Here is a 15,386-nt window from a genome sequence, read left to right on the forward strand (position 1 = left end):
GGAGATTGAAGAGTGAAGCTTGTTAAAGATTTTTGGTGAGTTTTTCTCCTTTCCAATTTTCTGTTATGATTCGGTTAGCTTTGTTAGGAGGCAGTTAGAGATTGTTGGAAATCGGTTATATGGCGGTTAGAAGTTAGTTACAAAGTTTGTTAGGAAGTTAAACTGAATTCGTTTGTTATGTGACAGTTAGAGGTTGGTTAAGGGGATTGTAGGTAAATGGTTAGAATTAATTATAGGTTTGAAAGTTTAGAAGGAACTTGAACTAATGGTGTATGGATATTTGTATGTGAAGTTAATTATGCTAGTAGACCATATTTTCTTGTATATGCATTGCTTGAATCTGTTTTTTTCTGCAGAATAATGTAAGTATGTGTGTGTATTGTGATTTTGGTATTGATGGTGGGATGTGAAGAAAGAGTTTTGCAGGGGCTGATTGGGGTTTTCCTTATGTGGTTAAATGGACTTGTGCGGGGCTGTTTCGAGTAAGCTGAGTGGCATGATTTATGGTAATCGGTAAGTGATTGGATGGGTTAAAACAAACTATGCAGGGCTGTATGTATTTGTGACTGTTTTGAATGTGCTATGGGCTTATATGTATAGGTTAGAAGGATTATTGAATGGGATGCAGCAGGGATGATGTTTGTGATAAGATGGTTTGATATGGATTAACTTGTATATGCTGAATGAATGTATGTGGCTGTATTGAATATGGCAAGTATGTTAGTGATGTGTAGATGGTGATGCAGAAGCTGGAATCATAGTGCCATTGTAAAATTACAGAGAAACGGTTACTAACAGATTGTAACTTGAGGCTTGTTTACGGTTATGCTTTGCGAGTGATGATTTTGGATGAAGAACTGACTGGTTTAATTTAATGTATAGTGATAATTTTGTGCAGGTTTAGACTCAACGGGATAGAAGAGCTTTGAGCCTTACACTTGAGGCATGGTTGAAAGTTGGAAGACACGCGGCTTTGGTCTTGAAGAAAATATGTGTAATACGGAATCAAAGAAGCCAACACAAAATCGATGAGAGCTTAGGATTAGGAATAGCCATTTAATTAATTCTGAAAGTTTGGTCTTTTTATGGAGAATTTTGTAGAGAATGGATATTTGAAATGATGTAATGGATTTTGAGTTTGTAATGAACACACTCCCTGAAATCATGTAGCATAATGAATCTTCTTTTTTTTTTTTTTTTGAAGTGGAAATGTAATGACTTATACCTTTGTAATGAATGTAGTTTTCTTTCTCATGAAAGTGGAATTGATCATTTTTCCTCAAATATTCCACTCAAAGTCGTAAGTCAGAATCCTCCTTCACTTTGTTTCAATATTTAAACTTTGAATCTCTTACCATTATTTTACTTGCCACATTTGAATCCAAATAATAAAAAAACAACTTTGGTCAAAAGTCAACCTTCCATGGTTGGCTTTGATCAAAAGTAGAAGCTTTGAACTATAGCTTCAACCTTGCAATGGCTTCGAGAAATTTTGCTTTAATTAATAACTTTTAGGACCAAACAGTTAGATACTCAATACTTTGAATGATGATAAAAACTAAATAAACTCTTGATAAAGGTTATATGAAAACCACAGCAAGAACCCAATTCCTCCATACTCAAATGCCGCCTAACTATGAGAAAAAACCAAGTGAAACCATAATGTTGCATTGTTGAAATGTTACCAAGCTTAGGCGTAACGGATTAGAAACCTTGATTTCCAAAGTCATTGATCCTGATGCCAGATTTATTAATTAATGATGCATGATGTTTGATGACCTAATATGCGGATGATTATAAAGTAATAAGCCAATTAAGAATAATTAGATGGGCAAATTTTGGGGTGCAACAGCTGCCCCTATTTAATCGTCTTAAACCTGAAAGTGAGATTGGCGCTAGCCTTTCGAACATTCAAGGTAGAAGAAGATTAAATATCAGGAGAACCTAAAAATTTGCCTGATGAGTGATGTGATCTACTGGGGAAGAAATGGTGTCAAACCCACTAAGGAAGATTGTATCAACTCTGGGTTGAACAAATTAACTCTGGGTTAAAATGAAATAAAACTCAACTCTGGGTTGAAAAAAGAAAAATAGGTCAACTCTGGGTCGAAGAATAAAGGGGAAATCAACTCTGGGTTGGACAAGAGGTAAACATCAATTCTGGATTGAGAACGGAAAGTGAAATCAGTATTAGTGGGACAAGATATAGGCATCAACTCTAGGTTGATGTAGAAAGTAAGAACATCAACTCTGGGTTGAAAACAAGAGATAGACATCAACTCTGGGTTGAAAGAAGGAAGGATGAACAATTAGAAATAACCGTCAACTCTGGGTTGAGTGGGAAAGAGAAATCAATTCTGGATTGAATAAGGGATAACCATCAACTTTGGGTTGAGAGGGACAGGAATCAATTCTGGATTGAATAAAGGGTAACCGTCAACTCTGGGTTGAGTGGGAAAGGAATAAATGATAACCATCAACTCTGGGTTGAGTGGGAAAGGTAAATGATAACCGTCAACTCTGGGTTGAGTGGGAAAGAGAAAAGAAGTCAATTCTGAATAGAACAAAGGGTGACCGTCAACTCTGGGTTGCGTGGGAAAGATAATTAACTCGGGGTTAAAAGACGAAAGGAGAAATCAACTCTGGGTTGAACACAAAATATCAAACTCTGGGTCGAAAGAAAGGTGAACATGATTGACTTTTGGGAGATGACACCATAATGGTAACTCTGAGTGATCCAGTGGAATATCAATTGAATGCTTGTAGAGAACCCATCTGATGAGTAACTTGGCTTATGCTTCATATGCAATGTTTGATTTATTTTATGCACTTCTGAAGATGTGATGCAATGATTTCTATATGCAGTGTACTGATGGATTGTTCAGGGTTTCTGCTTTGCGTGGAATAGATTAGGTGGAGTTCTGAAACTCTGCTTGAGAATCAAGGTAGGGTGGATGCCCCTACTTTATTGATGATTGGATTATTAAGGGAGATATGCCAATGAGAATGCAATGATATGCATGATGCATGTATGATGATGAATGGAATGATTGCTTCCAAGATACAGGGATCGATGGAGAGTGCCTTTGTAGAAATGTCATAGCTTGAAGGATAGCCCTTGTGAAGGTGAGGTGTTTAGCTTAACTCCTTGACACTTGTCTTGATATCTAACACTTGATTGAAGATGAAGAGATGAATTGTTACTAGCTTGCCCCAGCGTGTATGATCTCTTGAGATAGTACTTTGATAATGCTTGAATCATGGAGATTTGTAATGGCCTGCCCCAGCGTTGATCAAGGGATGAATGCCCCAGATTGAAAGGAACTCTTCCACCAGATGGATGCTTCACATATTTGCTTAGTGGATGACCAACCTTTACCTTTGTAAGATTACTCGATGTGATTTCAATGTTGAACTTTCCTTGGTATCAAGTACTTGCTTTCAGATTAAAGACAATTCTGTTTTGAAAAAGATACTGAGAATGCAATGCACATGTTAATCTCAAAGAAAAGTTTTTATTTGTCACAATGTTATATTGATACTAACACAAATGATAAGCAACATTAGGAGTCAGTTTTGACATGATTTTACAGTTTGTATGCTTTCAGAACGAACCCTGCTTCAATTAGGACTTTTGAGGGTTGTAACGTGGCCGGGTTCACGGTTTGAGAAACAAAGGATAAAGGCTCAAATTCTACTTAACCCACCCCTTCTTCGTGATGTTCTCCAGTCCTACGTTCAGCTAGTTCAACACGAGTATTCGCCTTTCAGGAAGGATTGTGATGGATGAGGATCCTTTATGGCTTTGATGGAGGTGGCAGTCACCCTTCGGTGCTTTTGTTGATGATTATAACAGCTTGTCCCTAGGAGGATTTTTCTCTTGCTTTTTTTCTTTTGCTTTCCCTAACTTTTGCTTGGACAGAAAGTTTCTTTTGATTGCGGTTTTCGTTGTCCAGCGGGATATGCCCTAATTTTTGCCTAAGTCGTTTGCTTCAAAGCTTTTCTTTTCTTTTTTTTGACTTAGCGGGCTATTGTTTCTTTCTTTCTTTTTTTTATCATGATTCATAACTTTCTTTTCATTCTCTTTTTTTGTCTCGTTCGGGAACAAGTTGTATGACTTTGGTGATTGACTTGATGAAAAGGTTGTGACTGCCTTCTTCTTAGTGAATGGGAGACATCCATTGTGGATTGTGCTCTTCTTCTTTTGTTGTGAGAGACGGAATATGATTGATCCTCTGATGGAATACCTGAAAGTTGAGCGCTCGATCGCACTAACTGAAGACTACCCTACCCCTGGTTAATATTGAGGGTTTTGTATTTTTGAAAAGAAACTACTACTCCTTAGGCTCAAAGGGGTTGACGAGGGTTTCACTCCCTTATAACTCCAGTGTTTGGGAATTGAAACAATGCCTGTACATCGTCAGCAGGATCTTTGTTCCAAAAGCATACAATCAGTGATTCATGTGTTTTTGATTTTCATCATTCTCCCTTTTTAATTGCTTAAGACAAATGAGTGAAGTATCAATGAACATAATGACAAAGATGAAATGATTTGAGAAAAACATGTATATTACATTCTTTTTTTATTCAAACAAAATGAATTTCTTACAATGAATAGTACTTGATAACAACAAAAGTAATACAGTTGAAAATGCTTGAGAAGTCTAAACAATGGCAAGATTGGCCTTATTCTGATGCAAATGAGATGTTCTCTGACAAACACAAAGTCTCTAGGCTCCTTTGGTGGAAGGTGCCCCCTTTAGGGGGCATGGAGTCCTCTGATGGTAGCTTGTTCTTATTTGTAATTCCCCATGATTCTTTGTTGGTGAGCTCTTGTCAAATATTGGCGTCGAGGAATCGTCTTGTCTGATCTGATGGAGAGGGAGATGGTAAGAGTCTTGGTAACCATGGATGCATATGCATGAATGCAAAATATTAATGATGATGCAAATGCAGCATAAATCAAGATCAAGGATCAAGGCCTTTTGGACAACAGCTTCTCATGGCCAATAAGATATGGTCGAACCCTCCAGATTCAGAGGTTCGATGTTGCTCTCTGGATAAATAGCTTGTGCATAAGTCAAAGATGGTCGAACCCTCCAGATTCAGAGGTTCGACGTTGATTCTGATAGATAACTGATGTAGAACTTCTGTATAAGTCAAATATTCTAGGATCAAAGGTTCGACGTCTTTTATTGAATAGCAGAAATCCGGGTATGATGGAGGTCAAGTTTCCTGTCCCACCCCAATCTCACGGGTATGTAGTCTAGACACGGACAAGTGGTCCCTAATGGTCACCAGGGTCTACAGTTCCCATGGGGTACAAAGTGTTTGAGGCAGCAAGGGTGCCAGACACAGTGTTCCATGAAAGAACCTCGCCCAGTTGTGGTACCCCATGTTGAACTCGATCGTAGCAAGGGCCACGGGAGTCAACATGAGCATCCACGCTAATCCTATGTGTCACTGGCCTGGGTAGTGGGCCTTTTACCTCACAAAAACCCCCCACCTGCAAAACAGAACAGAAGACCCCAAGGAACACAAAATATAATCCATATGCATGGTGTGCAAACAGAAATAAACATGATATGCAGGCAAAGAATAAGCATGCAAACATATATATAAGGTATAGACATAAAACAAGTAAACACCCAATAAATAAACAAACAAACGCAGGCTAGGATCGACTCGCTAAGAATGGACCCGCAATAGGTCTAGCAACATCCCCAGCAGAGTCGCCAGCTGTCGCACGCTCGCGAAAATGAAACAACAGAGTCGCCACCAATATATTTATCCCAAAGAGGGAAAGGAATATCAGAAAACCTGGAATAAGGAAAGGATAAGAAAAGAGGTCTTTCGACCAGAGATAGGGTACGGGAGTCGGTTACGCAAGGGGAAGGTGCTAGCACCCCTCACGCCCATCGTACTCGATGGTATCCACCTATGTTTGTTTCTATCTAAAGGGTGTATAAATCTATAACTTAATTACTAAGGGAATGCATGCAAATGAATGAAAAAGAAACACGGGGAAAATAAGGTTTTTAAATAGTTGTGCTCGCTTAGGCCCCGCGACCTAATGCCTACGTATCCTTTTCAGGAATCAGAGCGCCGTAGTTCGGCTCTTTAGTTTTTGTTTGTTTTTGTGTTTTTTAGTGGACGAAGTTACATTCGCACTCCGCTGCTCGACCTCTGGAGTCTTAAGCTGGGAATGGAGCGGAAATAACGTGTCCGATTAAAGAATGCCTCGGAGGCGAGATGAAGAAGAGATTTTGAACGTTTCGAGTGGAACCCTAAAGCAAGGGAGACTCGAGTTGCTCTTTGGTTTGTGTTTTTTAGAAGTTGGGAACTTACGCCTGAATGGAACCCTAAAGCAAGGGAGATCCAAGCACTCGAACGTTCCCTAAAGCAAGGGACGTTCAAGCTTCCATTCCCTTTTTAAGAATTTTCACTTTTTTATTAATATCTTTTAAGTGTTTTCTTTGTATTTTTTAAGGGAAATTAAGTCAAGTATTTGTTAAGTGTTTTAAAGTTGAAAAGGAAAAGAAACTAGCCTAAGTATGAAGGGAATTTCTACCTAATGTTATCATGGTTTCTACCTAAGGTTAGGAATAAAAGAAACATGAAACTAGAGATCACAATTAGAAGTAAAATTGAGAATAACACAATGGTACAAAGTTACACACAAGCACGAAGTAACAAGTCAAAATGTATTACAAAAATGAATTAAAAATACTACTATTTTTTATATTGATTTTTATGGGAGAAATTGAATTACAAATCAAGTAAAAAGACTAAAAAACAAATAGCCTAAAAACTAGTATTTTTTAATGATTATTCTTATATGTGACAAAAATTCTATTAAGGTCTAAAATGCATGAGAAAGATTAGTATTTTTAATGTCTAAAAGAAATGGTAAAGAAATCTAATTAAAATCTAAAATTAAAGAATGATGTATACAGGGGGGTGTGAACTGGATTACATGGTGTGATAAGCAAGTCTGGGCGCAGGGCCTAGTGGGAGGCCCAAGATGATTATTATTGCAGATTGACAAAAAAGGTGAAAGGGCCCAAAGGGGGTGCAGTAGCAAATTCGGCCCATAGTGATTCTTGATCCATCAATGTTTATTTGCTTATTGATTATTCAGATTTTTGTTATGACTTGATTCAATGTTAATTAAAAGAAAATTAAGCCGAATTAAACCTTAGGCTAAAATTAAGATATCAATTAAACTATATAACAAATCTGATTAACCTTTGCTAATACCCTAATTTCAATTAATCTAATTAAAGCCTAACTTAATTAAATTAAAACAAAAGGGGATTTTAGGGTTAGCTGTGTACCGATTGAGCTTCTTCGCGAGCGAACTCTTCTTCCTCTCTCTGACGGACTCAAAACGGCGCGGCGGCCTTCCCTTGTCTTCGACCAAATTCCAATCAGCGCCACCGTCAAAACTCACCGTGGGAACACCTCTCCAATGGCTTGCTCTCTTTCGTCTTCCATCCTCAACAACGACCTCGAGTCAGTTTCTCTTAAATATCTGTCAGACGGAGTGCCGGTGATCCTTCTGAACAATTGAGATGCACGAGAGAATCCAGAGAATTAAACTCCGATTTCCAGGTAATAGCTTTCGATCCTTTGTTTCGTATCCGAACTCTCTCCTTCTACTCCTTCCCTTTTTCTTTGAATTTCTGGATTTTGCTGATAAAGAATTGATGTTGATGTCGTAAGGTCGATGGTTGGTGCGTTCTTGCTGCGATGAAGAGATTATAGATGTTGTTGTTGCGTTGAAGTTATGGCGAGTGTGATGAGGGAGCAGAGAGATCGAGAATGATGAAGAATGGTGAGGAGTGATGAATGTTGAAGTGGAGAGAGTGAAGGCTGATGCAGATTGAAAGATAATGGCTCGAATGTGAAGTGGTTGCAGAGGTGGAGTGGAGATGGAGATGATGATGAGTGTGAAGAATGGTTGCAGGGCGAAGAGATGAAGATGAATGTGAAGAATGGTTGCAGGGTGAAGAGATGAAGATGAAGAGTGATGAAGGGATCGAGAGAGGGTGAGAAGTGAAGTGAAGATGATTTTGTTGAGGAATGGTGAAGAATGGAGATGAATGGAGTGAGGATCAAAAATGGTGGAGAGAGCAACTGAAGCATGATGAAGATGTTATATAGGTTGAGAGGATCTAAGCAATGGAGGGAGATTGAAGAGTGAAGCTTGTTAAAGATTTTTGGTGAGTTTTTCTCCTTTCCAATTTTCTGTTATGATTCGGTTAGCTTTGTTAGGAGGCAGTTAGAGATTGTTGGAAATCGGTTATATGGCGGTTAGAAGTTAGTTACAAAGTTTGTTAGGAAGTTAAACTGAATTCGTTTGTTATGTGACAGTTAGAGGTTGGTTAAGGGGATTGTAGGTAAATGGTTAGAATTAATTATAGGTTTGAAAGTTTAGAAGGAACTTGAACTAATGGTGTATGGATATTTGTATGTGAAGTTAATTATGCTAGTAGACCATATTTTCTTGTATATGCATTGCTTGAATCTGTTTTTTTCTGCAGAATAATGTAAGTATGTGTGTGTATTGTGATTTTGGTATTGATGGTGGGATGTGAAGAAAGAGTTTTGCAGGGGCTGATTGGGGTTTTCCTTATGTGGTTAAATGGACTTGTGCGGGGCTGTTTCGAGTAAGCTGAGTGGCATGATTTATGGTAATCGGTAAGTGATTGGATGGGTTAAAACAAACTATGCAGGGCTGTATGTATTTGTGACTGTTTTGAATGTGCTATGGGCTTATATGTATAGGTTAGAAGGATTATTGAATGGGATGCAGCAGGGATGATGTTTGTGATAAGATGGTTTGATATGGATTAACTTGTATATGCTGAATGAATGTATGTGGCTGTATTGAATATGGCAAGTATGTTAGTGATGTGTAGATGGTGATGCAGAAGCTGGAATCATAGTGCCATTGTAAAATTACAGAGAAACGGTTACTAACAGATTGTAACTTGAGGCTTGTTTACGGTTATGCTTTGCGAGTGATGATTTTGGATGAAGAACTGACTGGTTTAATTTAATGTATAGTGATAATTTTGTGCAGGTTTAGACTCAACGGGATAGAAGAGCTTTGAGCCTTACACTTGAGGCATGGTTGAAAGTTGGAAGACACGCGGCTTTGGTCTTGAAGAAAATATGTGTAATACGGAATCAAAGAAGCCAACACAAAATCGATGAGAGCTTAGGATTAGGAATAGCCATTTAATTAATTCTGAAAGTTTGGTCTTTTTATGGAGAATTTTGTAGAGAATGGATATTTGAAATGATGTAATGGATTTTGAGTTTGTAATGAACACACTCCCTGAAATCATGTAGCATAATGAATCTTCTTTTTTTTTTTTTTTGAAGTGGAAATGTAATGACTTATACCTTTGTAATGAATGTAGTTTTCTTTCTCATGAAAGTGGAATTGATCATTTTTCCTCAAATATTCCACTCAAAGTCGTAAGTCAGAATCCTCCTTCACTTTGTTTCAATATTTAAACTTTGAATCTCTTACCATTATTTTACTTGCCACATTTGAATCCAAATAATAAAAAAACAACTTTGGTCAAAAGTCAACCTTCCATGGTTGGCTTTGATCAAAAGTAGAAGCTTTGAACTATAGCTTCAACCTTGCAATGGCTTCGAGAAATTTTGCTTTAATTAATAACTTTTAGGACCAAACAGTTAGATACTCAATACTTTGAATGATGATAAAAACTAAATAAACTCTTGATAAAGGTTATATGAAAACCACAGCAAGAACCCAATTCCTCCATACTCAAATGCCGCCTAACTATGAGAAAAAACCAAGTGAAACCATAATGTTGCATTGTTGAAATGTTACCAAGCTTAGGCGTAACGGATTAGAAACCTTGATTTCCAAAGTCATTGATCCTGATGCCAGATTTATTAATTAATGATGCATGATGTTTGATGACCTAATATGCGGATGATTATAAAGTAATAAGCCAATTAAGAATAATTAGATGGGCAAATTTTGGGGTGCAACAGCTGCCCCTATTTAATCGTCTTAAACCTGAAAGTGAGATTGGCGCTAGCCTTTCGAACATTCAAGGTAGAAGAAGATTAAATATCAGGAGAACCTGAAAATTTGCCTGATGAGTGATGTGATCTACTGGGGAAGAAATGGTGTCAAACCCACTAAGGAAGATTGTATCAACTCTGGGTTGAACAAATTAACTCTGGGTTAAAATGAAATAAAACTCAACTCTGGGTTGAAAAAAGAAAAATAGGTCAACTCTGGGTCGAAGAATAAAGGGGAAATCAACTCTGGGTTGGACAAGAGGTAAACATCAATTCTGGATTGAGAACGGAAAGTGAAATCAGTATTAGTGGGACAAGATATAGGCATCAACTCTAGGTTGATGTAGAAAGTAAGAACATCAACTCTGGGTTGAAAACAAGAGATAGACATCAACTCTGGGTTGAAAGAAGGAAGGATGAACAATTAGAAATAACCGTCAACTCTGGGTTGAGTGGGAAAGAGAAATCAATTCTGGATTGAATAAGGGATAACCATCAACTTTGGGTTGAGAGGGACAGGAATCAATTCTGGATTGAATAAAGGGTAACCGTCAACTCTGGGTTGAGTGGGAAAGGAATAAATGATAACCATCAACTCTGGGTTGAGTGGGAAAGGTAAATGATAACCGTCAACTCTGGGTTGAGTGGGAAAGAGAAAAGAAGTCAATTCTGAATAGAACAAAGGGTGACCGTCAACTCTGGGTTGCGTGGGAAAGATAATTAACTCGGGGTTAAAAGACGAAAGGAGAAATCAACTCTGGGTTGAACACAAAATATCAAACTCTGGGTCGAAAGAAAGGTGAACATGATTGACTTTTGGGAGATGACACCATAATGGTAACTCTGAGTGATCCAGTGGAATATCAATTGAATGCTTGTAGAGAACCCATCTGATGAGTAACTTGGCTTATGCTTCATATGCAATGTTTGATTTATTTTATGCACTTCTGAAGATGTGATGCAATGATTTCTATATGCAGTGTACTGATGGATTGTTCAGGGTTTCTGCTTTGCGTGGAATAGATTAGGTGGAGTTCTGAAACTCTGCTTGAGAATCAAGGTAGGGTGGATGCCCCTACTTTATTGATGATTGGATTATTAAGGGAGATATGCCAATGAGAATGCAATGATATGCATGATGCATGTATGATGATGAATGGAATGATTGCTTCCAAGATACAGGGATCGATGGAGAGTGCCTTTGTAGAAATGTCATAGCTTGAAGGATAGCCCTTGTGAAGGTGAGGTGTTTAGCTTAACTCCTTGACACTTGTCTTGATATCTAACACTTGATTGAAGATGAAGAGATGAATTGTTACTAGCTTGCCCCAGCGTGTATGATCTCTTGAGATAGTACTTTGATAATGCTTGAATCATGGAGATTTGTAATGGCCTGCCCCAGCGTTGATCAAGGGATGAATGCCCCAGATTGAAAGGAACTCTTCCACCAGATGGATGCTTCACATATTTGCTTAGTGGATGACCAACCTTTACCTTTGTAAGATTACTCGATGTGATTTCAATGTTGAACTTTCCTTGGTATCAAGTACTTGCTTTCAGATTACAGACAATTCTGTTTTGAAAAAGATACTGAGAATGCAATGCACATGTTAATCTCAAAGAAAAGTTTTTATTTGTCACAATGTTATATTGATACTAACACAAATGATAAGCAACATTAGGAGTCAGTTTTGACATGATTTTACAGTTTGTATGCTTTCAGAACGAACCCTGCTTCAATTAGGACTTTTGAGGGTTGTAACATGGCCGGGTTCACGGTTTGAGAAACAAAGGATAAAGGCTCAAATTCTACTTAACCCACCCCTTCTTCGTGATGTTCTCCAGTCCTACGTTCAGCTAGTTCAACACGAGTATTCGCCTTTCAGGAAGGATTGTGATGGATGAGGATCCTTTATGGCTTTGATGGAGGTGGCAGTCACCCTTCGGTGCTTTTGTTGATGATTATAACAGCTTGTCCCTAGGAGGATTTTTCTCTTGCTTTTTTTCTTTTGCTTTCCCTAACTTTTGCTTGGACAGAAAGTTTCTTTTGATTGCGGTTTTCGTTGTCCAGCGGGATATGCCCTAATTTTTGCCTAAGTCGTTTGCTTCAAAGCTTTTCTTTTCTTTTTTTTGACTTAGCGGGCTATTGTTTCTTTCTTTCTTTTTTTTATCATGATTCATAACTTTCTTTTCATTCTCTTTTTTTGTCTCGTTCGGGAACAAGTTGTATGACTTTGGTGATTGACTTGATGAAAAGGTTGTGACTGCCTTCTTCTTAGTGAATGGGAGACATCCATTGTGGATTGTGCTCTTCTTCTTTTGTTGTGAGAGACGGAATATGATTGATCCTCTGATGGAATACCTGAAAGTTGAGCGCTCGATCGCACTAACTGAAGACTACCCTGCCCCTGGTTAATATTGAGGGTTTTGTATTTTTGAAAAGAAACTACTACTCCTTAGGCTCAAAGGGGTTGACGAGGGTTTCACTCCCTTATAACTCCAGTGTTTGGGAATTGAAACAATGCCTGTACATCGTCAGCAGGATCTTTGTTCCAAAAGCATACAATCAGTGATTCATGTGTTTTTGATTTTCATCATTCTCCCTTTTTAATTGCTTAAGACAAATGAGTGAAGTATCAATGAACATAATGACAAAGATGAAATGATTTGAGAAAAACATGTATATTACATTCTTTTTTTATTCAAACAAAATGAATTTCTTACAATGAATAGTACTTGATAACAACAAAAGTAATACAGTTGAAAATGCTTGAGAAGTCTAAACAATGGCAAGATTGGCCTTATTCTGATGCAAATGATATGTTCTCTGACAAACACAAAGTCTCTAGGCTCCTTTGGTGGAAGGTGCCCCCTTTAGGGGGCATGGAGTCCTCTGATGGTAGCTTGTTCTTATTTGTAATTCCCCATGATTCTTTGTTGGTGAGCTCTTGTCAAATATTGGCGTCGAGGAATCGTCTTGTCTGATCTGATGGAGAGGGAGATGGTAAGAGTCTTGGTAACCATGGATGCATATGCATGAATGCAAAATATTAATGATGATGCAAATGCAGCATAAATCAAGATCAAGGATCAAGGCCTTTTGGACAACAGCTTCTCATGGCCAATAAGATATGGTCGAACCCTCCAGATTCAGAGGTTCGATGTTGCTCTCTGGATAAATAGCTTGTGCATAAGTCAAAGATGGTCGAACCCTCCAGATTCAGAGGTTCGACGTTGATTCTGATAGATAACTGATGTAGAACTTCTGTATAAGTCAAATATTCTAGGATCAAAGGTTCGACGTCTTTTATTGAATAGCAGAAATCCGGGTATGATGGAGGTCAAGTTTCCTGTCCCACCCCAATCTCACGGGTATGTAGTCTAGACACGGACAAGTGGTCCCTAATGGTCACCAGGGTCTACAGTTCCCATGGGGTACAAAGTGTTTGAGGCAGCAAGGGTGCCAGACACAGTGTTCCATGAAAGAACCTCGCCTAGTTGTGGTACCCCATGTTGAACTCGATCGTAGCAAGGGCCACGGGAGTCAACATGAGCATCCACGCTAATCCTATGTGTCACTGGCCTGGGTAGTGGGCCTTTTACCTCACAAAAACCCCCCACCTGCAAAACAGAACAGAAGACCCCAAGGAACACAAAATATAATCCATATGCATGGTGTGCAAACAGAAATAAACATGATATGCAGGCAAAGAATAAGCATGCAAACATATATATAAGGTATAGACATAAAACAAGTAAACACCCAATAAATAAACAAACAAACGCAGGCTAGGATCGACTCGCTAAGAATGGACCCGCAATAGGTCTAGCAACATCCCCAGCAGAGTCGCCAGCTGTCGCACGCTCGCGAAAATGAAACAACAGAGTCGCCACCAATATATTTATCCCAAAGAGGGAAAGGAATATCAGAAAACCTGGAATAAGGAAAGGATAAGAAAAGAGGTCTTTCGACCAGAGATAGGGTACGGGAGTCGGTTACGCAAGGGGAAGGTGCTAGCACCCCTCACGCCCATCGTACTCGATGGTATCCACCTATGTTTGTTTCTATCTAAAGGGTGTATAAATCTATAACTTAATTACTAAGGGAATGCATGCAAATGAATGAAAAAGAAACACGGGGAAAATAAGGTTTTTAAATAGTTGTGCTCGCTTAGGCCCCGCGACCTAATGCCTACGTATCCTTTTCAGGAATCAGAGCGCCGTATATCGGCTCTTTAGTTTTTGTTTGTTTTTGTGTTTTTTAGTGGACGAAGTTACATTCGCACTCCGCTGCTCGACCTCTGGAGTCTTAAGCTGGGAATGGAGCGGAAATAACGTGTCCGATTAAAGAATGCCTCGGAGGCGAGATGAAGAAGAGATTTTGAACGTTTCGAGTGGAACCCTAAAGCAAGGGAGACTCGAGTTGCTCTTTGGTTTGTGTTTTTTAGAAGTTGGGAACTTACGCCTGAATGGAACCCTAAAGCAAGGGAGATCCAAGCACTCGAACGTTCCCTAAAGCAAGGGACGTTCAAGCTTCCATTCCCTTTTTAAGAATTTTCACTTTTTTATTAATATCTTTTAAGTATTTTCTTTGTATTTTTTAAGGGAAATTAAGTCAAGTATTTGTTAAGTGTTTTAAAGTTGAAAAGGAAAAGAAACTAGCCTAAGTATGAAGGGAATTTCTACCTAATGTTATCATGGTTTCTACCTAAGGTTAGGAATAAAAGAAACATGAAACTAGAGATCACAATTAGAAGTAAAATTGAGAATAACACAATGGTACAAAGTTACACACAAGCACGAAGTAACAAGTCAAAATGTATTACAAAAATGAATTAAAAATACTACTATTTTTTATATTGATTTTTATGGGAGAAATTGAATTACAAATCAAGTAAAAAGACTAAAAAACAAATAGCCTAAAAACTAGTATTTTTTAATGATTATTCTTATATGTGACAAAAATTCTATTAAGGTCTAAAATGCATGAGAAAGATTAGTATTTTTAATGTCTAAAAGAAATGGTAAAGAAATCTAATTAAAATCTAAAATTAAAGAATGATGTATACAGGGGGGTGTGAACTGGATTACATGGTGTGATAAGCAAGTCTGGGCGCAGGGCCTAGTGGGAGGCCCAAGATGATTATTATTGCAGATTGACAAAAAAGGTGAAAGGGCCCAAAGGGGGTGCAGTAGCAAATTCGGCCCATAGTGATTCTTGATCCATCAATGTTTATTTGCTTATTGATTATTCAGATTTTTGTTATGACTTGATTCAATGTTAATTAAAAGAAAATTAAGCCGAATTAAAC

Source organism: Vicia villosa, linkage group LG3 (assembly GCF_029867415.1).
Source record: "Vicia villosa cultivar HV-30 ecotype Madison, WI linkage group LG3, Vvil1.0, whole genome shotgun sequence".
NCBI lineage: Eukaryota > Viridiplantae > Streptophyta > Magnoliopsida > Fabales > Fabaceae > Vicia > Vicia villosa.